This window comes from Danio rerio, chromosome 22, assembly GCF_049306965.1.
Source record: "Danio rerio strain Tuebingen ecotype United States chromosome 22, GRCz12tu, whole genome shotgun sequence".
Taxonomy (NCBI): domain Eukaryota; kingdom Metazoa; phylum Chordata; class Actinopteri; order Cypriniformes; family Danionidae; genus Danio; species Danio rerio.
Genome location: NC_133197.1, coordinates 28,566,947 through 28,592,848, shown reverse-complemented (window position 1 = coordinate 28,592,848; position 25,902 = coordinate 28,566,947). Strand labels below are relative to the sequence as shown.

At 36.6% G+C, this 25,902-nt stretch overlaps 2 long non-coding RNA genes across 2 annotated transcripts in view; one reads left to right on the top strand and one right to left on the bottom strand.

Annotated features, from left to right (window-relative positions):
• Nucleotides 1-14,855: 14,855 nt before the first annotated feature.
• LOC141380299 (uncharacterized) lies at nt 14,856-17,498 on the top strand. The gene is made up of 5 exons (XR_012398118.1): nt 14,856-14,937; nt 15,894-16,009; nt 16,185-16,270; nt 16,565-16,607; nt 16,705-17,498. It is a non-coding gene; the product is annotated as an uncharacterized lncRNA (long non-coding RNA).
• LOC141380300 (uncharacterized) overlaps nt 15,991-25,902 on the bottom strand; it is a 133,136-nt gene continuing 123,224 nt past the window's right edge. The window contains exon 2 of the long non-coding RNA XR_012398119.1: nt 15,991-17,491. This is a non-coding gene — a long non-coding RNA (uncharacterized lncRNA). The remainder of the gene's footprint in view (nt 17,492-25,902) is intronic.

Sequence of the window (25,902 nt, the reverse complement as noted above, 5' to 3'; positions counted from 1 at the left end):
AAGCTCATTTTCAATGTTCAATTCAGAAAGTGATAAAACCAGATCCAGCCACTAAAAAGCATTTTCTTTTTGTTTTAGACAACATTTTATGCACTGTTAAATATGTTTAAGAAAGTTGCAAGTGTAAATCTATGTCTCTGACTGAGTTTGCATTACTGCTTATTTTGACCTCTGCTGGCTGAGAAAAGCTCATTTTCAACGTCCAATACAAAATGTGATAAAACCAGATCCAGCCACTAAAATGCATCATTCTTTTTATTTTAGACAACATTTCATGCACTTTTATATATGTTTAAGAAAGTTGCAAGTGAAAATCTATGTCTCTGACTGAGTTTGCATTACTGCTTATTTTGACCTCTGCTGGCTGAGAAAAGCTTATTTTCAACGTTCAATTCAGAAAGTGATAAAAACAGATCCAGCCACTTAAAAGCATTTTCTTTTTGTTTTAGACAACATTTCTTCCACTGTTAAATATGTTTAAGAAAGTTGCAAGTGAAAATCTATGTCTCTGACTGAGTTTGCATTACTGCTTATTTTGACCTCTGCTGGCTGAGAAAAGCTCATTTTCAATGTTCAATTCAGAAAGTGATAAAACCAGATCCAGCCACTAAAAAGCATTTTCTTTTTGTTTTAGACAACATTTTATGCACTGTTAAATATGTTTAAGAAAGTTGCAAGTGAAAATCTATGTCTCTGACTGAGTTTGCATTACTGCTTATTTTGACCTCTGCTGGCTGAGAAAAGCTCATTTTCAACGTCCAATACAAAATGTGATAAAACCAGATCCAGCCACTAAAATGCATCATTCTTTTTATTTTAGACAACATTTCATGCACTGTTATATATGTTTAAGAAAGTTGCAAGTGAAAATCTATGTCTCTGACTGAGTTTGCATTACTGCTTATTTTGACCTCTGCTGGCTGAGAAAAGCTCATTTTCAACGTCAAATACAGAATGTGATAAAACCAGATCCAGCCACTTAAATGCATCATTCTTTTTGTTTTAGACAACATTTCATGCACTGTTAAACATGTTACAGCAAGTTGCAAGTGAAAATCTATGTCTCTGACTGAGTTTGCATTTCTGCTTATTTTGACCTTTGCTGGCTGAGAAAAGCTAATTTTCAACGTCTAAAACAGAATGTGATAAAAACAGATCCAGCCACTAAAAAGCATTTTCTTTTTGTTTTAGACAACATTTCTTGCACTGGTAAATATGTTTAAGAAAGTTGCAAGTGAAAATCTATGTCTCTGACTGTGTTTGCATTACTGCTTATTTTGACCTTTGCTGGCTGAGAAAAGCTCATTTTCAACGTTCAATTCAGAAAGTGATAAAAACAGATCCAGCCACTAAAAAGCTTTTTCTTTTTGTTTTAGACAACATTTCATGCACTGTTAAATATGTTTTAAGAAAGTTGCAAGTGAAAATCTATGTCTCTGACTGAGTTTGCATTACTGCTTATTTTGACCTTTGCTGGCTGAGAAAAGCTAATTTTCAACATCCAATACAGAATGTGATAAAACCAGATATTGCCACTAAAATGCATCATTCTTTTTGTTTTAGACAAATTTTCATGCACTGTTAAACATGTTAAAGGAAGTTGCAAGTGAAAATCTATGTCTCTGACTGAGTTTGCATTACTGCTTATTTTGACCTCTGCTGGCTGAGAAAAGCTCATTTTCAACGTCCAATACAGAATGTGATAAAACCAGATCCAGCCACTAAAATGCATCATTCTTTTTGTTTAAGACAACATTTCATGCACTGTTAAACATGTCAAAACAAGTTGCAAGTGAAAATCTATGTCTCTGACTGAGTTTGCATTACTGCTTATTTTGACCTCTGCTGGCTGAGAAAAGTTCATTTTCAACGTTCAATTCAGAAAGTGATAAAAACAGATCCAGCCACTTAAAAGCATTTTCTTTTTGTTTTAGACAACATTTCTTGCACTGTTAAATATGTTTAAGAAAGTTGCAAGTGAAAATCTATGTCTCTGACTGAGTTTGCATTACTTCTTATTTTGACCTCTGCTGGCTGAGAAAAGCTCATTTTCAATGTTCAATTCAGAAAGTGATAAAACCAGATCCAGCCACTAAAAAGCATTTTCTTTTTGTTTTAGACAACATTTTATGCACTGTTAAATATGTTTAAGAAAGTTGCAAGTGAAAATCTATGTCTCTGACTGAGTTTGCATTACTGCTTATTTTGACCTTTGCTGGCTGAGAAAAGCTAATTTTCAACATCCAATACAGAATGTGATAAAACCAGATATTGCCACTAAAATGCATCGTTCTTTTTGTTTTAGACAAATTTTCATGCACTGTTAAACATGTTAAAGGAAGTTGCAAGTTAAATTCTATGTCTCTGACTGAGTTTGCATTACTGCTTATTTTGACCTCTGCTGGCTGAGAAAAGCTCATTTTCAACGTCCAATACAGAATGTGATAAAACCAGATCCAGCCACTAAAATGCATCATTCTTTTTGTTTAAGACAACATTTCATGCACTGTTAAACATGTCAAAACAAGTTGCAAGTGAAAATCTATGTCTCTGACTGAGTTTGCATTACTGCTTATTTTGACCTCTGCTGGCTGAGAAAAGTTCATTTTCAACGTTCAATTCAGAAAGTGATAAAAACAGATCCAGCCACTTAAAAGCATTTTCTTTTTGTTTTAGACAACATTTCTTGCACTGTTAAATATGTTTAAGAAAGTTGCAAGTGAAAATCTATGTCTCTGACTGAGTTTGCATTACTTCTTATTTTGACCTCTGCTGGCTGAGAAAAGCTCATTTTCAATGTTCAATTCAGAAAGTGATAAAACCAGATCCAGCCACTAAAAAGCATTTTCTTTTTGTTTTAGACAACATTTTATGCACTGTTAAATATGTTTAAGAAAGTTGCAAGTGAAAATCTATGTCTCTGACTGAGTTTGCATTACTGCTTATTTTGACCTCTGCTGGTTGAGAAAAGCTCATTTTCAACGTCCAATACAAAATGTGATAAAACCAGATCCAGCCACTAAAATGCATCATTCTTTTTATTTTAGACAACATTTCATGCACTGTTATATATGTTTAAGAAAGTTGCAAGTGAAAATCTATGTCTCTGACTGAGTTTGCATTACTGCTTATTTTGACCTCTGCTGGCTGAGAAAAGCTCATTTTCAACGTCAAATACAGAATGTGATAAAACCAGATCCAGCCACTTAAATGCATCATTCTTTTTGTTTTAGACAACATTTCATGCACTGTTAAACATGTTACAGCAAGTTGCAAGTGAAAATCTATGTCTCTGACTGAGTTTGCATTTCTGCTTATTTTGACCTTTGCTGGCTGAGAAAAGCTAATTTTCAACGTCTAAAACAGAATGTGATAAAAACAGATCCAGCCACTAAAAAGCATTTTCTTTTTGTTTTAGACAACATTTCTTGCACTGGAAAATATGTTTAAGAAAGTTGCAAGTGAAAATCTGTCTCTGACTGTGTTTGCATTACTGCTTATTTTGACCTCTGCTGGCTGAGAAAAGCTCATTTTCAACGTTCAATTCAGAAAGTGATAAAAACAGATCCAGCCACTAAAAAGCTTTTTCTTTTTGTTTTAGACAACATTTCATGCACTGTTAAATATGTTTTAAGAAAGTTGCAAGTGAAAATCTATGTCTCTGACTGAGTTTGCATTACTGCTTATTTTGACCTTTGCTGGCTGAGAAAAGCTCATTTTCAACGTCCAATACAGAATGTGATAAAACCAGATATTGCCACTAAAATGCATCATTCTTTTTGTTTTAGACAAATTTTCATGCACTGTTAAACATGTTAAAGGAAGTTGCAAGTGAAAATCTATGTCTCTGACTGAGTTTGCATTACTGCTTATTTTGACCTCTGCTGGCTGAGAAAAGCTCATTTTCAACGTCCAATACAGAATGTGATAAAAACAGATTCAGCCACTTAAAAGCATTTTCTTTTTGTTTTAGACAACATTTCTTGCACTGTTAAATATGTTTAAGAAAGTTGCAAGTGAAAATCTATGTCTCTGTCTGAGTTTGCATTACTGCTTATTTTGTCCTCTGCTGGCTGAGAAAAGCTCATTTTCAACGTCCAATACAGAATGTGATAAAACCAGATCCAGCCACTAAAATGCATAATTCATTTTGTTTTAGACAACATTTCATGCACTGTTAAACATGTCAAAGCAAGTTGCAAGTGAAAATCTATGTCTCTGACTGAGTTTGCATTACTGCTTATTTTGACCTCTGCTGGCTGAGAAAAGCTTATTTTCAACGTTCAATTCAGAAAGTGATAAAAACAGATCCAGCCACTTAAAAGCATTTTCTTTTTGTTTTAGACAACATTTCTTGCACTGTTAAATATGTTTAAGAAAGTTGCAAGTGAAAATCTATGTCTCTGACTGAGTTTGCATTACTGCTTATTTTGACCTCTGCTGGCTGAGAAAAGCTCATTTTCAATGTTCAATTCAGAAAGTGATAAAACCAGATCCAGCCACTAAAAAGCATTTTCTTTTTGTTTTAGACAACATTTTATGCACTGTTAAATATGATTAAGCAAGTTGCAAGTGAAAATCTATGTCTCTGACTGAGTTTGCATTACTCCATATTTTGACCTCTGCTGGCTGAGAAAAGCTCATTTTCAACGTCCAATACAGAATGTGATAAAACCAGATCCAGCCACTAAAATGCATCATTCTTTTTGTTTTAGACAACATTTCATGCACTGTTAAACTTGGTTAAGCAAGTTGCAAGTGAAAATCTATGTCTCTGACTGAGTTTGCATTACTGCCTATTTTGACCTCTGCTGGCTGAGAAAAGCTCATTTTCAACGTCCAATACAGAATGTGATAAAACCAGATCCAGCCACTAAAATGCATCATTCTTTTTGTTTTAGACAACTTTTTATGCACTGTTAAACATGTTAAAGCAAGTTGCAAGTGAAAATCTATGTCTCTGACTGAGTTTGCATAACTGCTTATTTTGACCTCTGCTGGCTGAGAAAAGCTCATTTTCAACGTCCAATACAGAATGTGATAAAACCAGATCCAGCCACTAAAATGCATCATTCTTTTTATTTTAGACAACATTTCATGCACTGTTATATATGTTTAAGAAAGTTGCAAGTGAAAATCTATGTCTCTGACTGAGTTTGCATTACTGCTTATTTTGACCTCTGCTGGCTGAGAAAAGCTCATTTTCAACGTCAAATACAGAATGTGATAAAACCAGATCCAGCCACTTAAATGTATCATTCTTTTTGTTTTAGACAACATTTCATGCACTGTTAAACATGTTACAGCAAGTTGCAAGTGAAAATCTATGTCTCTGACTGAGTTTGCATTACTGCTTATTTTGACCTCTGCTGGCTGAGAAAAGCTCATTTTCAACGTCCAATACAGAATATGATAAATCCAGATCCAGCCACTAAAATGCATCATTCTTTTTGTTTTAGACAACATTTCATGCACTGTTAAACATGTTAAAGCAAGTTGCATTAAAAATCTATGTCTCTGACTGAGTTTGCATTACTGCTTATGTTACGTTTCACGTATGTTTTGTAGTATTTTTGTTGTTTTCCGCTCTGCGCTCTTCTCTCTCTCTCTCTCTCTCTCTCTCTCTCTCTCTCTCTCTTGTTGTGGTCCTGTCCTGTTTCAGGTGTGCTGCCATTGGTCGGGTGAGCTGTCATTCGCCTTCGTCACTAGGTCGGCGCGCCAATAAGGATCGGGTCCGCGGAGTATAAAACCGATGCGCTTGCGCTGTTCTGGAGGAGCGCTTGGCCTGCCAATCTCCTCACTTGTGTCGGCCGGACTGTTTGTTTGACTTATCCGCTTGATTTGTTTGCGAGGGCTATTTTCTAGTTTTCTACCTGTTTATTCTGATTTATCAGTTAAACTTGTGCTGCTCTTGTGAATGTTTAGTGAGATTTTGAACGATCTGTATGAGAATTGGATTACCTGAGATCTTGTTTTGCTAATGGCTAACAGTGTGTACTTTACGAGAATAATAGCATTTCGAGCAGCTTAGTAAAATTTTGTATTAGTTAGTTTTTGGAGGCGTTGCCACATGTGTACTTGTGTTTGGAAGTTAAGAAGTTTAGTTAAGCTACGTGCTGAAGATTACGGTTTTGTTTCTACATTTTTCTTTGTTCAGTCAGTTTAGTGGGTTGGGGTTTAGTTAGTTCGTTTTGTTATATTTATTTCTTTGTTTTGGCAACACTCCTATTTTTTCTTTAGTTAATTCAATTATTTAAAAATTACATTTATCTTCTATCTTACATTCATTGTTTGAAATTATCCATTAATAAATACTTTTTTGTTTCACTTATCAAGCATATGCGTCTTCTCCTCATTCACCCAGCATCAATAGACTCACTGATTGTTACGTATCATCCCTTTTATTATTTAACATCATAAACACGTAACATTCAATGGTGGCAGCGGTGGGATGTTCCTTTATTGGAATATCCTTAATTTTGGATGAGCATTGTGAGATTTATTGTTGCTGGTGAATAGGAGAAATTTTTGTGAACAGGAAGGTTTGATTAAAGAGCAGGTGTCTGCGTTGTTGTGAGTCAGACAAACTTATCACGAGTATGGCTGAATTTGATTTGGAACATTTTATTAACGCACCGACTATTGAACAATTAGATAAATGCAGAAAGGATGATTTAATTCGCGTCGCGGAGCACTTTAAAATTAAGGTTTCTAAACAGCAGTTAAAACGAGAAATTAAGAGCGTTGTGGTGCACAATTTGGGTGAACTGGGTGTGTTGCAGTTGGCTGCTGAGAGTCAGCAAAGTTTACATGGCGATGACGTCTGCACTCTTCATTCTGGTGGTGAGGAGGCGAGCGAAGCTGCTGCGGAGGAGGCTTCTGAATCCAAAGCAGGTTTGCCACCTTTCGAACCTTTTTCTCCGACTTTGGTTGAGTCTGGAGGTGACGCGCGTTTTAAATTGCGTTTGGCAAAAGTCCAAATGGAAGAGCGCGATAGAGTGGCACAGCGTCACGCTGAGATGGAGTTGCGCCTTGAAATTCGTCGCCTTGAGATCGAGGCTGACAAAGAAGTCAAGCTGCGTGAACTTGAGATAAAGGCTGCTAAAGACACACCAGTTTCACCGGGGCAAGTACCACCTGTGCAAGCTACCACTTCTACGACTGGATCAGGATTCTCGAGTAGTACATTTGACGTGAGTAAACATATTCCACTTGTTCCTCAATTTAGAGAGTCGGAGGTCGACTCATATTTCAATGTTTTTGAACGAGTTGCGTCTGCGTTGCACTGGTCTAAAGAAATCTGGCCTTTGTTGTTACAATGCAAATTATCAGGAAAAGCTCAAGAAGTGTGTGCTGCTCTGTCCTTAGAGGACAGTTTAAATTATGACGTTGTTAAAGCTGCAGTTTTGAGAGCTTATGAGCTCGTACCCGAAGCATATCGTCAGCGTTTCCGAAATCATAAAAAAAACGCTAATCAGACATTCGTAGAGTTCGCAAGAGAAAAATGTGTGCTATTTGATAAATGGTGCACATCTAGTAAAGTGTCGAATTTCCAAACGTTGCGTGAATTAATCTTGTTGGAAGAATTTAAAAGTTGTGTGCCCGATCGTGTTGTCGTTTATTTAAACGAACAGAAAGTAACTTCATTATCTGAAGCTTCAGTTTTCGCTGATGAATTTGCACTGACTCACAAGAATGTGTTCACCCCTGCTCGTGTTGAAAAACACTCGTAACTTCCATTTCGAAAAGTCCGACCCGTTTCAAAAATCCGACGGTAAAAACCGGTGAAGAAAGAGCCTGTTTCTACTGCCATAAAATAGGACATTTAATAAGTGACTGTGTTTTATTAAAGCGTAAGCAACAAAGTGCTGTTCCTAAAAGTGTTGCTTTTGCAAAGACAATTGATGTTGGTGAAACCCCGGCAGTTTCTGATAGGCTGGATGCAGATCCAGGTTATAAGCCTTTTCTTCTGGAAGGTTTTGTGTCCGTGGATAAATCCACGAATCCGGTTAAAATAACCATCCTCCGTGATACCGGCGCGATGATTTCGTTTATTGCTGCTGACGTTTTACCACTTTCTGATGAGACATTTTGTGGAAGCCATGTATTAGTGCGAGGGATTGAGATGGGTGTTACGAAAGTTCCACTTCATGAAATTTACCTGCAATCTGATTTGTTTACTGGCTCTGTAAAAGTTGGTGTGCGTGAAAATTTGCCTGTGCCCGGTGTACATTTTATTCTTGGCAATGATCTTGCTGGCGGTAAATTCATGCCAGTTTTAGAGGTGTGTGAAAAACCCGTGATGTCTGATCATTCGGATGAATTGAAAGTAGATTATCCTGATGTCTTTCCTGCGTGCGCCGTTACGCGAGCGCAAGCCCGTAAATTCGCTGATGCGGATGATCTAGCTTCGACTTTTATAGCACCTAGCTTTGAGAACGATGTGTTGATGACTGAGAACAAAACTAATGATAGATGCGATGTTCAAGATACTAAGCGTGATCTAAAATTGAAAGTGACTAGGGAAAAGATTATTGCAGCACAACAAGAAGACGGCTCTTTGGGCAATATCTTTTCTTTAGTTGTTCCGATGGAAGTTGCCAATAGAAGGAAAATAGCTTTCTATATTGACAATGGTTTACTGATGCGTAAGTGGTGTCCCGACATTACTAATGAATGGGCAGTTGTAAATCAAATTGTCATTCCTCTGTGTTACAGGCAAATGGTACTCTCCCTGGCTCATGATCACGATCTTTCTGGACATTTAGGCATTAAGAAAACTTACCAACGAATTCTGAAGCATTTCTTTTGGCCGAGATTAAAGTCGGATGTAGCGAAATTTTGTAGAACATGCAAGGCATGTCAGTTTTCAGGTAAGCCGAACCAAGTAATTCCACGAGCACCACTAGTTCCAATACCAGTCATAGGTGAACCTTTTTCACATGTCATAGTTGATTGTGTTGGTCCTCTGCCTAAGACAAAGGCTGGAAACCAATATTTATTAACTATCATGTGTACGGCGACGCGGTTTCCCGAAGCTATTCCGCTGCGGAAAATCACTGCGCCTGTGGTGGTAAAAGCACTAGTGAAGTTCTTTTCAACTTTTGGTTTACCTCGAGTAGTTCAAACTGACCAAGGTACGAATTTTCTTTCAAAACTGTTTGCACAAGTACTAAAGACTTTAAACATCTCTCATAGAACATCCAGTGCGTATCATCCAGAGAGCCAAGGCGCTTTAGAACGGTTCCACCAGACGTTGAAGTCAATGCTTCGTAAATACTGCATGGACACAGAGAAAGATTGGGACGAGGGTACACCTTTAGTTTTGTTCGCGATTAGAGAAGCAGTTCAGGACAGTCTTGGTTTCAGCCCGGCACAGTTAATATTTTCTCACTCCGTTCGAGGACCGCTTAAGGTACTCGAAGAAAATATACTATCACCTGTGACAAGTGCTAAAACGAATGTTTTAGATTATGTGAGCAAATTTCGTGAAAGACTACACCAAGCTTGTTCATTTGCAAAAGAGTCGTTAGTGAACGCTCAGATCACTATGAAAAAGAAATTTGACCGTGCATCTGTTTTGCGTAATTTCAACGAAGGTGACCAGGTATTAGTATTGTTGCCTGTTGTTGGTTCTGCTTTTTCTGCACGTTTTGCTGGCCCTAACACAGTGATTAAAAAATTGAGTGATACCGACTATGTGATTGACACGCCCGACCGCCGAAAAAAGTCCCGTGTCTGTCACATAAATATGTTGAAAGCTTATCACTCTAGAGAGTCTATCCGTACAGATCAAAAAGAAAATGAAACTGATTTTTCCACTACTGCTCTGGTATCTGAAGTTCTTTATTCTGAGTCTAACTCATCTGAAGATGGAGTGATTGTGCGTCACGATTATCAGCAGTGCGCCCGACTTTCTAATTCTGAAGTTCTTGCTGACCTTGATTCTCATTTACATCTACCCGATTCACAGAGTAATGATATCAAAGAGTTAATCAGTTCTTTTCCAATGATTTTCAGTGATGTGCCATCCTGTACTTCAGTCTTGCAACATGACATCGATGTGGGAAATGCTAGACCAATTAAACAGAATGCGTATAGAGTGAGTGCTGCGAAACGCGCCGTGATGAAAGCCGAGGTTGATTATTTGCTGAACCATGGTTTGGCAAAACCGAGTTGTAGTCCATGGAGTTCACCATGTTTACTGGTCACGAAAAGTGACGGTACCGCTAGATTTTGCACTGATTACAGAAAACTTAATGCTGTGACTGTTCCTGACTGTTTTCCTCTTCCGCGCATGGAAGATTGTGTGGATAATATTGGTTCCGCGAAATTTGTCAGTAAATTGGATTTATTAAAAGGGTTCTGGCAAATACCACTTACAGCTCGTGCATCTGATTTATCTGCTTTTGTGACCCCAGATAATTTTACGCAATATTGCGTAATGGCTTTCGGCATGCGTAACGCGCCAGCCACATTTCAGAGACTTATAAATTGTGTGTTAGCTGGAGTTGAAAACTGTAATGCATACTTGGATGATGTCGTGATTTATTCCCATAGCTGGGCGAATCATATTTCCACTCTCAGGGAAGTATTCATGCGTTTCGAGAAGGCATCTCTCACGGTGAACTTGGCTAAATGCGAGTTCGGACAAGCTACTATCACGTATTTAGGTAAGGAGGTGGGTCATGGTAAAGTAACATCGGTGAACGCAAAAATAAATGCCATTGCAGAATTCCCCATTCCTACTACGCGTAAAGAACTGCGTCGATTTTTAGGAATGGCAGGATATTATCGCAATTTCTGTAAGAATTTCTCGACCGTTGCGAATCCGTTAACATCACTGCTTAGTCCATCCTGCAAATTTGCATGGTCTGATGATTGTCAGCAGGCATTTGAGAATATAAAAGCTCTCTTATGTAGCGCACCTGTGTTGGCCGCACCAGATGTCACGAAACCTTTTACGTTGGACATTGATGCGAGCGCTGTTGGAGCAGGTGCAGTGCTCATTCAAGAAGACGCCCGTGGCATTGAGCATCCAGTATGTTATTTTTCTCGCAAGTTTAACAAGCATCAAGTAAACTATTCGACCATTGAGAAGGAAACTTTGGCATTGTTAATGTCTTTGCAGTTTTTTGATGTGTATGTGAGTTCAAGTGGTTTTCCAGTCACTGTGTTTACTGACCACAATCCTCTAGTGTTTTTAGGCAAAATGTACAACCATAACCAGAGACTGATGCGTTGGTCCTTGGTGACCCAAGGATATAACCTGGTTATCAAACACAAGAGGGGGTCCGAGAACATCATTGCTGATGCGCTGTCCAGAGCTGGTATTGTTGGAGACTTGGAGTGAGTAAATTATATGCATTGCAATGTATATAATTTTTTTTGAGGAGGGAAGTGTTACGTTTCACGTATGTTTTGTAGTATTTTTGTTGTTTTCTGCTCTGCGCTCTTCTCTCTCTCTCTCTCTCTCTCTCTCTCTCTCTCTCTCTCTCTCTCTCTCTCTCTCTCTCTCTCTCTCTCTCGTTGTGGTCCTGTCCTGTTTCAGGTGTGCTGCCATTGGTCGGGTGAGCTGTCATTCGCCTTCGTCACTAGGTCGGCGCGCCAATAAGGATCGGGTCCGCGCAGTATAAAACCGGTGCGCTTGCGCTGTTCTGGAGGAGCGCTTGGCCTGCCAATCTCCTCACTTGTGTCGGCCGGACTGTTTGTTTGACTTATCCGCTTGATTTGTTTGCGAGGGCTATTTTCTAGTTTTCTACCTGTTTATTCTGATTTATCAGTTAAACTTGTGCTGCTCTTGTGAATGTTTAGTGAGATTTTGAACGATCTGTATGAGAATTGGATTACCTGAGATCTTGTTTTGCTAATGGCTAACAGTGTGTACTTTGTGAGAATAATAGCATTTCGAGCAGCTTAGTAAAATTTTGTATTAGTTAGTTTTTGGAGGCGTTGCCACATGTGTACTTGTGTTTGGAAGTTAAGAAGTTTAGTTAAGCTACGTGCTGAAGATTACGGTTTTGTTTCTACATTTTTCTTTGTTCAGTCAGTTTAGTGGGTTGGGGTTTAGTTAGTTCGTTTTGTTATATTTATTTCTTTGTTTTGGCAACACTCCTATTTTTTCTTTAGTTAATTCAATTATTTAAAAATTACATTTATCTTCTATCTTACATTCATTGTTTGAAATTATCCATTAATAAATACTTTTTTGTTTCACTTATCAAGCATATGCGTCTTCTCCTCATTCACCCAGCATCAATAGACTCACTGATTGTTACGTATCATCCCTTTTATTATTTAACATCATAAACACGTAACACTTATTTTGACCTCTGCTGGCTGAGAAAAGCTCATTTTCAACGTTCAATTCAGAAAGTGATAAAAACAGATCCAGCCACTTAAAAGCATTTTCTTTTTGTTTTAGACAACATTTCTTGCACAGTTAAATATGTTTAAGAAAGTTGCAAGTGAAAATCTATGTCTCTGACTGAGTTTGCATTACTGCTTATTTTGACCTCTGCTGGCTGAGAAAAGTTCATTTTCAATGTCCAATACAGAATGTAATAAAACCAGATCCTACCACTAAAATGCATCATTCTTTTTGTTTTAGACAACATTTCATTCACTGTTAAACATGTTAAAGCAAGTTGCAAGTGAAAATCTATGTCTCTGACTGAGTTTGCATTACTGCTTATTTTGACCTCTGCTGGCTGAGAAAAGCTCATTTTCAACGTCCAATACAGAATGTGATAAAACCAGATCCAGCAACTAAAATGCATCATTCTTTTTGTTGTAGACAACATTTCATGCACTGTTAAACATGTCAAAGCAAGTTGCAAGTGAAAATCTATGTCTCTGACTGAGTTTGCATTACTGCTTATTTTGACCTCTGCTGGCTGAGAAAAGCTCATTTTCAACGTTCAATTCAGAAAGTGATAAAAACAGATCCAGCCACTTAAAAGCATTTTCTTTTTGTTTTAGACAACATTTCTTGCACTGTTAAATATGTTTAAGAAAGTTGCAAGTGAAAATCTATGTCTCTGACTGAGTTTGCATTACTGCTTATTTTGACCTCTGCTGGCTGAGAAAAGCTCATTTTCAATGTTCAAGTCAGAAAGTGATAAAACCAGATCCAGCCACTAAAAAGCATTTTCTTTTTGTTTTAGACAACATTTTATGCACTGCTAAATATGTTTAAGAAAGTTGCAAGTGAAAATCTATGTCTCTGACTGAGTTTGCATTACTGCTTATTTTGACCTCAGCTGGCTGAGAAAAGCTCATTTTCAACGTCCAATACAGAATGTGATAAAACCAGATCCAGCCACTAAAATGCATCATTCTTTTTGTTTTAGACAACATTTCATGCACTGTTAAACATGTTAAAGCAAGTTGCAAGGGAAAATCTATGTCTCTGACTGAGTTTGCATTACTGCTTATTTTGACCTCTGCTGGCTGTGAGAAGCTCATTTTCAATGTCCAATACAGAATGTGATAAAACCAGATCCAGCCACTAAAATGCATCATTCTTTTTGTTTTAGACAACTTTTTATGCACTGTTAAACATGTTAAAGCAAGTTGCAAGTGAAAATCTATGTCTCTGACTGAGTTTGCATAACTGCTTATTTTGACCTCTGCTGGCTGAGAAAAGCTCATTTTCAACGTCCAATACAGAATGTGATAAAACCAGATCCAGCCACTAAAATGCATCATTCTTTTTATTTTAGACATCATTTCATGCACTGTTAAATATGTTTAAGAAAGTTGCAAGTGAAAATCTATGTCTCTGACTGAGTTTGTATTACTGCCTATTTTGACCTCTGGTGGCTGAGAAAAGCTCATTTTCAACGTCCAAAACAGAATGTGATAAAACCAGATCCAGCCACTAAAATGCATCATTCTTTTTGTTTTAGACAACTTTTCATGAACTGTTAAATATGTTTAGGAAAGTTGCAAGTGAAAATCTATGTCTCTGACTGAAATTGCATTACTGCTTATTTTGACCTCTGCTGGCTGAGAAAAGCTCATTTTCAACGTCCAAAACAGAATGTGATAAAAACAGATCCAGCCACTAAAAAGCATTTTCTTTTTGTTTTAGACAACATTTCTTGCACTTTTAAATATGTTTAAGAAAGTTGCAAGTGAAAATCTATGTCTCTGACTGAGTTTGCATTACTGCTTATTTTGACATCTGCTGGCTGAGAAAAGCTCATTTTCAACGTCCAATACAGAATGTGATAAAACCAGATCCAGCCACACAGCAAATTCATCAGAGTTAAATTCTCGGTGTTGAAGCATTTCAGAGTAAAGTGTTGAAGTTAAAGAGTTAGATTTTGACAAATGAATATAATAAAAGTTAGAATTGATTTTATTCAGTGAGAAATCAAGGAGTTATCTTTTCTACACTTGGTGGTGTTATTTCCAACATCCGGGAATTCATGCAGCCCCAGTCACTGAAGAATTTTCCAGACGCCATTTTCCATCTGAGGTTTAGAACAGCAACTGGTGAGTCAAACTACCTAAATGTTGGTATTTTACTGACTTTCTTTAAGGAAATACAGTTGTAAACATATTGTTAATTTAATAACTTTAGAATGGAGTGACAATTTTAAACTTCTGCGGTTCATTCATGGTGGTTTGTGTATCTAGCTTAACTGCATTACTATTGACTTCTTTTCAACAATGTTTTTATATATGCTCACGCATACAAAGTGCATAAAAACATCAAATGTACATGTTCAACGCATTTCTGTCACGCTTAATGCCATTTTGTGCGTTGTTACCCATCTATAAATTAAAATCGACACTTCTCCTTTAATTTGAAGCAAACTAGCGAGGGAATCCCCAGAGCCGCCTAACAGCCTAGCCTACTCTGCCCGGATGCTAACGGCAACACAGGACGGTTTCCATAAGCTCTGGAGAGTTTCTAAAACATATCTGGTGAGTAAATCAACACATGCTTACTTGTAAAAGGCTTCCTGACTAAAACATATGATTATTTGTTATTCGTGTACGTTAATTTGGTTATTTTAAACACCGCGGCCCTTTTAAACTGGTTGATTCGTGGCCGTCCATATAAGTTACCGTTAGTCCATAGACTCGTGTGATAACGTACGCTTGAATTATATTAAGTGTTGACAACCATTAAAGTCGGAATGTTAACATTAATGTCTTTAAATGACCGCGTTTGCACTTTCTCGGACATTTAACGTTACAGAAGTCTCCCGGAAGTTGCGGGACTAACGTTAACGTTATCCCGCAAATGCACAGAGACTCCCAGATGCCCAAGTAGATGCCCGCAAATGAATGATTATTTCCCGGAAATCGCGCGTCTCCCGCCCGGTCATTAAACACTTTGCACACCCCTCTCCACCGCATCCCTCCCAGCTCTACAGGTACGTCGCGCGCAAGTCATCCCCACCGCTCTTTAGGTACGTCGCGCGCAACTCATCCCATTGCTCTTCAGGTACCCACCTCTCCCGCTACCTCCCGCAAATCAACTCTGTATCCCCCGAAAATGACTTTTCCCAACTCGGGATGTCTGACGTTAGTAAGTTAGGCTATTTCTGTAGTCAGGAACATCTTAGTCAAACTTTTTCTCCCGCATGATATTGTGCTTATAGACGAAACCTAGCATGTACACAACATTTCCGTTTTATTAAAGACAATTTAGTGCGTTGTAAACAGCCACCTGTCTGTAAAATTAATCAACTGATTCATATTTGAGCAGCCTAAAGATGATACAGGTTTGATTTGTAGATTTATTATCAATAATCAACATCTGAATCAAAAGATATCTGAAAAGTGTGAGGCATACTTTGTGATGTTCATCTCTCTTTTTTATCTGAAGGTTATGCATATGTGTTAGATACTAATGTTTTGTTGTTTTTTAACAGCCACAGTTCTCTATACAATAACACAAGACCCTGTGACGGTGACGGATGGTGTATTTCCAGTGTTGGTGAAATGACCAAGCCCACCTTCTTGGTCATATGTGGTGATAATAATGAAGGTATGTTTGATAAAGTTCTGTATTTGTTTCACATAAGCTGAGAGGGTATTAGAGCATTAGAGAATACCACATGACATGAAGGTGATAAGTTTTGTATTGTGGGTGAACTGTTACTTAAATAATGTTTTGCTCTTTGCTTTGCACTTTTCCTCTTCTGCTTATCCTAATATTTTAGATTATATTTGGACCTGAAACATCTGCTAGACTCCAGGAAAGGTGGCGTCAATACTGGACCTGAAAGGGCCTAACAAGTTAAATCTGGTAAAGAAACGCGCACGCACACACACGCAGGCACACACTTACATAAAACTGTAAGTTTATGAATATTTTTTACACTGTGGCCAATATTTTGGGGAAGTCAGCATCACTAAATGATATAAAAGATTTTAAGCTCCTCTAAATTTTGCTCCAAGTGTTGTGTTAAATTCAGGATTCTGGACAGACAGCTGCCTGTTTTTCCAGTTCTAGTCATAGTGGTTAACCTAATTGTTTTTGGAGATCCAACAGTGATGTATGTGTTTTTTCTACTTTTCCATATCCTGTCACCTCAACCAGCTGGGAGAGTCAAGTTGTGGATCATCATGAAGATTTTCAAAAGGTGAGTTTAGATTTCTTGAATGTTTTATTTACTTTAAATGTTCTTTTAAATAAATCATAGAATTTGATTGCAATTTGTTTTCAAACATTTTTCTTAGTCATGCTAGAATCTTGAAGAGTTCTTAGATGAGCTTCACCCTATATCCGTGCATCAGGAACCACCAGACGAGCGATCAGCAGCTGCTACATCGTCATGGATAAAAAGGTCATCCTGTGACTGGGAAGCACTTCATTCACAGGACATGCTTGATGAGATTTCCTAGCTAAAGTTTGTTTTCACACAAGTTTACAGCATTTATACCTTCATAAACTGCTGTGTTTGATATGGAGGACCAAGGAAACACCAGAACTGAAAGATTTGCAAGCGAAGTTGTTTAAAATGTTATTTCAGAAGAAAACTATGCGTTTAGAAGAAAACTATGAGTGACGCTATATTGAACTTTCAAATTGCACTGATGAAACATCAAGTTTGGACTAAAGGACTGAAACTATTTTGTTGATACTGTCTGCACTAATAAAACATTTAAAGCATATTTGACATTGTTGCATTTTAAAAACTGAATGAATTGTTGAAGCGGTGAATGTTTTCAAATAAAATGTTTTTTCTTTTGTAATTTACAGTCTATTTGACCTTTTTACCATATTTACACTCAAGAGAGTTGAATAAAATAACAACATATTGTAGTAAAAAAATTACTACCAGGCGGTGTTAAATATAGTTACATTTTTAACTCTGCCCAGAGTTAAAATTAACCCTTACTTCGGTGTCAATGTGCCAACCCTTTTGAAAGTGTTGATTTAACTCAGTTTTGAGTGGACCCCATGAGACACTTTCAAAGTGTTGAAAATAACACCCATAGAGTTGTTTTGGGTCCTCATATTTTGCTGTGCACTAAAATGCATCATTCTTTTTGTTTTAGACAACATTTCATGCACTGTTAAACATGTTAAAGCAAGTTGCAAGTGAAAATCTATGTCTCTGACTGAGTTTGCATTACTGCTTATTTTGACCTCTACTGGCTGAGAAAAGCTCATTTTCAACGTCCAATACAGAATGTGATAAATCCAGATCCAGCCACTGAAATGCATCATTCTTTTTGTTTTAGACAACATTTCATGCACTGTTAAACATGTCAAAGCAAGTTGCAAGTGAAAATCTATGTCTCCGACTGTGTTTGCATTACTGCTTATTTTGACCTCTACTGGCTGAGAAAAGCTCATTTTCAACGTCCAATACAGAATGTGATAAAAACAGATCCAGCCACTGAAATGCATCATTCTTTTTGTTTTAGACAACATTTCATGCACTGTTAAACATGTCAAAGCAAGTTGCAAGTGAAAATCTATGTCTCCGACTGTGTTTGCATTACTGCTTATTTTGACCTCTGCTGGCTGAGAAAAGCTCATTTTCAACGTTCAATTCAGAATGTGATAAAAACAGATCCAGCCACTTAAAAGCATTTTCTTTTTGTTTTAGACAACATTTCTTGCACTGTTAAATATGTTTAAGAAAGTTGCAAGTGAAAATCTATGTCTCTGACTGAGTTTGCATTACTGCTTATTTTGACCTCTGCTGGCTGAGAAAAGCTCATTTTCAATGTTCAATTCAGAAAGTGATAAAACCAGATCCAGCCACTAAAATGCATCATTCTTTTTATTTTAGACAACATTTCATGCACTGTTAAATATGTTTAAGAAAGTTGCAAGTGAAAATCTATGTCTCTGACTGAGTTTGCATTACTGCCTATTTTGACCTCTGCTGGCTGAGAAAAGCTCATTTTCAACGTCCAAAACAGAATGTGATAAAACCAGATCCAGCCACTAAAACGCATCATTCTTTTTGTTTTAGACAACTTTTTATGCACTGTTAAACATGTTAAAGCAAGTTGCAAGTGAAAATCTATGTCTCTGACTGAGTTTGCATAACTGCTTATTTTGACCTCTGCTGGCTGAGAAAAGCTCATGTTCAACGTCCAATACAGAATGTGATAAAACCAGATCCAGCCACTAAAATGCATCATTCTTTTTATTTTAGACATCATTTCATGCACTGTTAAATGTGTTTAAGAAAGTTGCAAGTGAAAATCTATGTCTCTGACTGAGTTTGCATTACTGCTTATTTTGACCTCTGCTGGCTGAGAAAAGCTCAATTTCAACGTCCAAAACAGAATGTGATAAAAACAGATCCAGCCACTAAAAAGCATTTTCTTTTTGTTTTAGACAACATTTCTTGCACTGTTAAATATGTTTAAGAAAGTTGCAAGTGAAAATCTATGTCTCTGACTGTGTTTGCATTACTGCTTATTTTGACCTCTGCTGGCTGATAAAAGCTAATTTTCAACGTTCAATACAGAATGTGATAAAACCAGATCCAGCCACTAAAATGCATCATTCTTTTTGTTTTAGACAACATTTCATGAACTGTTAAACATGTTTAAGCAAGTTGCAAGTGAAAATCTATGTCTCTGACTGAGTTTGCATTACTGCTTATTTTGACCTCTGCTGGCTGAGAAAAGCTCATTTTCAACGTCAAATACAGAATGTGATGAAACCAGATCCAGCCACTAAAATGCATCATTCTTTTTGTTTTAGACAACATTTCATGCACTGTTAAACATGTTAAAGCAAGTTGCAAGTGAAAATCTATGTCTCTAACTGAGTTTGCATTACTGCTTATTTTGACCTCTGCTGGCTGAGAAAAGCTCATTTTCAACGTCCAATACAGAATGTGATAAAACCAGATCCAGCCACTAAAATGCATCATTCTTTTTGTTTTAGACAAAATTTCATGCACTGTTAAACATGTTAAAGCAAGTTGCAAGTGAAAATCTATGTCTCTGACTGAGTTTGCATTACTGCTTATTTTGACCTCTGCTGGCTGTGAAAAGCTCATTTTCAATGTCCAATACAGAATGTGATAAAACCAGATCCAGCCACTAAAATGCATCATTCTTTTTGTTTTAGACAACTTTTTATGCACTGTTAAACATGTTAAAGCAAGTTGCAAGTGAAAATCTATGTCTCTGACTGAGTTTGCATAACTGCTTATTTTGACCTCTGCTGGCTGAGAAAAGCTCATTTTCAACGTCCAATACAGAATGTGATAAAACCAGATCCAGCCACTAAAATGCATCATTCTTTTTATTTTAGACATCATTTCATGCACTGTTAAATATGTTTAAGAAAGTTGCAAGTGAAAATCTATGTCTCTGACTGAGTTTGCATTACTGCCTATTTTGACCTTTGCTGGCTGAGAAAAGCTCATTTTCAACGTCCAAAACAGAATGTGATAAAACCAGATCCAGCCACTAAAATGTATCATTCTTTTTGTTTTAGACAACATTTCATGTACTGTTAAACATGTCAAAGCAAGTTGCAAGTGAAAATCTATGTCTCTGACTGAGTTTGCATTACTGCTTATTTTGACCTCTGCTGGCTGAGAAAAGCTCATTTTCAATGTTCAATTCAGAAAGTGATAAAACCAGATGCAGCCACTAAAAAGCATTTTCTTTTTGTTTTAGACAACATTTTATGCACTGTTAAATATGTTTAAGAAAGTTGCAAGTGAAAATCTATGTCTCTGACTGAGTTTGCATTACTGCTTATTTTGACCTCTGCTGGCTGAGAAAAGCTCATTTTCAACGTCCAATACAGAATGTGATAAAACCAGATCCAGCCACTAAAAAGCATTTTCTTTTTGTTTTAGACAACATTTTATGCACTGTTAAATATGTTTAAGAAAGTTGCAAGTGAAAATCTATGTCTCTGACTGAGTTTGCATTACTGCTTATTTTGACCTCTGCTGGCTGAGAAAAGCTCATTTTCAACGTCCAATACAGAATGTGAAAAAACCAGATCCAGCCACTAAAATGCATCATTCTTTTTGTTTTAGACAACATTTCATGCACTGTTAAACATGTTAAAGCAAGTTGCAAGGGAAAATCTATGTCTCTGACTGAGTTTGCATTACTGCTTATTTTGACCTCTGCTGGCTGTGAAAAGCTCATTTTCAATGTCCAATACAGAATGTGATAAAACCAGATCCAGCCACTAAAATGCATCATTCTTTTTGTTTTAGACAACTTTTTATGCACTGTTAAACATGTTAAAGCAAGTTGCAAGTGAAAATCTATGTCTCTGACTGAGTTTGCATAACTGCTTATTTTGACCTCTGCTGGCTGAGAAAAGCTCATTTTCAACGTCCAATACAGAATGTGATAAAACCAGATCCAGCCACTAAAATGCATCATTCTTTTTATTTTAGACATCATTTCATGCACTGTTAAATATGTTTAAGAAAGTTGCAAGTGAAAATCTATGTCTCTGACTGAGTTTGCATTACTGCCTATTTTGACCTCTGCTGGCTGAGAAAAGCTCATTTTCAACGTCCAAAACAGAATGTGATAAAACCAGATCCAGCCACTAAACTGCATCATTCTTTTTGTTTTAGACAACTTTTTATGCACTGTTAAACATGTTAAAGCAAGTTGCAGGTGAAAATCTATGTCTCTGACTGAGTTTGCATAACTGCTTATTTTGACCTCTGCTGGCTGAGAAAAGCTCATTTTCAACGTTCAATTCGGAAAGTGATAAAAACAGATCCAGCCACTTAAAAGCATTTTCTTTTTGTTTTAGACAACATTTTTTGCACTGTTAAATATGTTTAGGAAAGTTGCAAGTGAAAATCTATGTCTCTGACTGAGTTTGCATTACTGCTTATTTTGACCTCTGCTGGCTGAGAAAAGCTAATTTTCAATGTTCAATTCAGAAAGGGATAAAACCAGATCCAGCCACTAAAAAGCATTTTCTTTTTGTTTTAGACAACATTTTATGCACTGTTAAATATGTTTAAGAAAGTTGCAAGTGAAAATCTATGTCTCTGACTGAGTTTGCATTACTGCTTATTTTGACCTCTGCTGGCTGAGAAAAGCTCATTTTCAACGTCCAATACAGAATGTGATAAAACCAGATAAAGCCACTAAAATGCATCATTCTTTTTGTTTTAGACAACATTTCATGCACTGTTAAACATGTCAAAGCAAGTTGCAAGTGAAAATCTATGTCTCTGACTGAGTTTGCATTACTGCTTATTTTGACCTCTGCTGGCTGAGAAAAGCTCATTTTCAACGTTCAAATCAGAAAGTGATAAAAACAGATCCAGCCACTAAAAAGCATTTTCTTTTTGTTTTAGACAACATTTCATGCACTGTTAAATAGGTTAAAGAAAGTTGCAAGTGAAAATCTATGTCTCTGACTGAGTTTGCATTACTGCTTATTTTGACCTCTGCTGGCTGAGAAAAGCTCATTTTAAACGTCCAATACAGAATGTGATAAAACCAGATCCAGCCACTAAAATGTATCATTCTTTTTGTTTTAGACAACATTTCATGTACTGTTAAACATGTCAAAGCAAGTTGCAAGTGAAAATCTATGTCTCTGACTGAGTTTGCATTACTGCTTATTTTGACCTCTGCTGGCTGAGAAAAGCTCATTTTCAATGTTCAATTCAGAAAGTGATAAAACCAGATGCAGCCACTAAAAAGCATTTTCTTTTTGTTTTAGACAACATTTTATGCACTGTTAAATATGTTTAAGAAAGTTGCAAGTGAAAATCTATGTCTCTGACTGAGTTTGCATTACTGCTTATTTTGACCTCTGCTGGCTGAGAAAAGCTCATTTTCAACGTCCAATACAGAATGTGATAAAACCAGATCCAGCCACTAAAAAGCATTTTCTTTTTGTTTTAGACAACATTTTATGCACTGTTAAATATGTTTAAGAAAGTTGCAAGTGAAAATCTATGTCTCTGACTGAGTTTGCATTACTGCTTATTTTGACCTCTGCTGGCTGAGAAAAGCTCATTTTCAACGTCCAATACAGAATGTGATAAAACCAGATCCAGCCACTAAAATGCATCATTCTTTTTGTTTTAGACAACATTTCATGAATTGTTAAACATGTTAAAGCAAGTTGCAAGGGAAAATCTATGTCTCTGACTGAGTTTGCATTACTGCTTATTTTGACCTCTGCTGGCTGTGAAAAGCTCATTTTCAATGTCCAATACAGAATGTGATAAAACCAGATCCAGCCACTAAAATGCATCATTCTTTTTGTTTTAGACAACTTTTTATGCACTGTTAAACATGTTAAAGCAAGTTGCAAGTGAAAATCTATGTCTCTGACTGAGTTTGCATAACTGCTTATTTTGACCTCTGCTGGCTGAGAAAAGCTCATTTTCAACGTCCAATACAGAATGTGATAAAACCAGATCCAGCCACTAAAATGCATCATTCTTTTTATTTTAGACATCATTTCATGCACTGTTAAATATGTTTAAGAAAGTTGCAAGTGAAAATCTATGTCTCTGACTGAGTTTGCATTTACTGCTTATTTTGACCTCTGCTGGCTGAGAAAAGCTCATTTTCAACGTTCAATTCAGAAAGTGATAAAAACAGATCCAGCCACTTAAAAGCATTTTCTTTTTGTTTTAGACAACATTTCTTGCACTGTTAAATATGTTTAAGAAAGTTGCAAGTGAAAATCTATGTCTCTGACTGAGTTTGCATTACTGCTTATTTTGAGCTCTGCTGGCTGAGAAAAGCTCATTTTCAATGTTCAATTCAGAAAGTGATAAAAACAGATCCAGCCACTAAAAAGCATTTTCTTTTTGTTTTAGACAACATTTTGTGCACTGTTAAATATGTTTAAGAAAGTTGCAAGTGAAAATCTATGTCTCTGACTGAGTTTGCATTACTGCTTATTTTGACCTCTGCTGGCTGAGAAAAGCTCATTTTCAACGTTCAAATCAGAAAGTGATAAAAACAGATCCAGCCACTAAAAAGCATTTTCTTTTTGTTTTAGACAACATTTCATGCACTGTTAAATAGGTTAAAGAAAGTTGCAAGTGAAAATCTATGTCTCTGACTGAGTTTGCATTACTGCTTATTTTGACCTCTGCTGGCTGAGAAAAGCTCATTTTAAACGTCCAATACAGAATGTGATAAAACCAGATCCAGCCACTAAAATGCATCATTCTTTTTGTTTTAGACAACATTTCATGTACTGTTAAACATGTCAAAGCAAGTTGCAAGTGAAAATCTATGTCTCTGACTGAGTTTGCATTACTGCTTATTTTGACCTCTGCTGGCTGAGAAAAGCTCATTTTCAATGTTCAATTCAGAAAGTGATAAAACCAGATCCAGCCACTAAAAAGCATTTTCTTTTTGTTTTAGACAACATTTTATGCACTGTTAAATATGTTTAAGAAAGTTGCTAGTGAAAATCTATGTCTCTGACTGAGTTTGCATTACTGCTTATTTTGACCTCTGCTGGCTGAGAAAAGCTCATTTTCAACGTCCAATACAGAATGTGATAAAACCAGATCCAGCCACTAAAAAGCATTTTCTTTTTGTTTTAGACAACATTTTATGCACTGTTAAATATGTTTAAGAAAGTTGCAAGTGAAAATCTATGTCTCTGACTGAGTTTGCATTACTGCTTATTTTGACCTCTGCTGGCTGAGAAAAGCTCATTTTCAACGTCCAATACAGAATGTGATAAAACCAGATCCAGCCACTAAAATGCATCATTCTTTTTGTTTTAGACAACATTTCATGCACTGTTAAACATGTTAAAGCAAGTTGCAAGGGAAAATCTATGTCTCTGACTGAGTTTGCATTACTGCTTATTTTGACCTCTGCTGGCTGTGAAAAGCTCATTTTCAATGTCCAATACAGAATGTGATAAAACCAGATCCAGCCACTAAAATGCATCATTCTTTTTGTTTTAGACAACTTTTTATGCACTGTTAAACATGTTAAAGCAAGTTGCAAGTGAAAATCTATGTCTCTGACTGAGTTTTCATTACTGCTTATTTTGACCTCTGCTGGCTGAGAAAAGCTCATTTTCAACGTTCAATTCAGAAAGTGATAAAAACAGATCCAGCCACTTAAAAGCATTTTCTTTTTGTTTTAGACAACATTTCTTGCACTGTTAAATATGTTTAAGAAAGTTGCAAGTGAAAATCTATGTCTCTGACTGAGTTTGCATTACTGCTTATTTTGAGCTCTGCTGGCTGAGAAAAGCTCATTTTCAATGTTCAATTCAGAAAGTGATAAAAACAGATCCAGCCACTAAAAAGCATTTTCTTTTTGTTTCAGACAACATTTTGTGCACTGTTAAATATGTTTAAGAAAGTTGCAAGTGAAAATCTATGTCTCTGACTGAGTTTGCATTACTGCTTATTTTGACCTCTGCTGGCTGAGAAAAGCTAATTTTCAACGTCCAATACAGAATGTGATAAAACCAGATCCAGCCACTAAAATGCATCATTCTTTTTGTTTTAGACAACATTTCATGCACTGTTAAAGATGTTAAAGCAAGTTGCAAGTGAAAATCTATGTCTCTGACTGAGTTTGCATTACTGCTTATTTTGACCTCTGCTGGCTGAGAAAAGCTCATTTTCAACGTCCAAAACAGAATGTGATAAAAACAGATCCAGCCACTAAAAAGCATTTTCTTTTTGTTTTAGACAACATTTCTTGCACTGTTAAATATGTTTAAGGAAGTTGCAAGTGAAAATCTATGTCTCTGACTGAGTTTGCATTACTGCTTATTTTGATCTCTGCTGGCTGATAAAAGCTCATTTTCAACGTTCAATACAGAATGTGATAAAACCAGATCCAGCCACTAAAATGCATCATTCTTTTTGTTTTAGACAACATTTCATGCACTGTTAAACATGTCAAAGCAAGCTGCAAGTGAAAATCTATGTCTCTGACTGAGTTTGCATTACTGCTTATTTTGACCTCTGCTGGCTGAGAAAAGCTCATTTTCAATGTTCAATTCAGAAAGTGATAAAAACAGATCCGGCCACTTAAAAGCATTTTCTTTTTGTTTTAGACAACATTTCTTGCACTGTTAAATTTGTTTAAGAAAGTTGCAAGTGAAAATCTATGTCTCTGACTGAGTTTGCATTACTGCTTATTTTGACCTCTGCTGGCTGAGAAAAGCTCATTTTCAACGTCCAATGCAGAATGTGATAAAACCAGATCCACCCACTAAAATGCATCATTCATTTTGTTTTAGACAACATTTCATGCACTGTTAAACATGTCAAAGCAAGTTGCAAGTGAAAATCTATGTCTCTGACTGAGTTTTCATTACTGCTTATTTTGACCTCTGCTGGCTGAGAAAAGCTCATTTTCAACGTTCAATTCAGAAAGTGATAAAAACAGATCCAGCCAATTAAAAGCATTTTCTTTTTGTTTTAGACAACATTTCTTGCACTGTTAAAT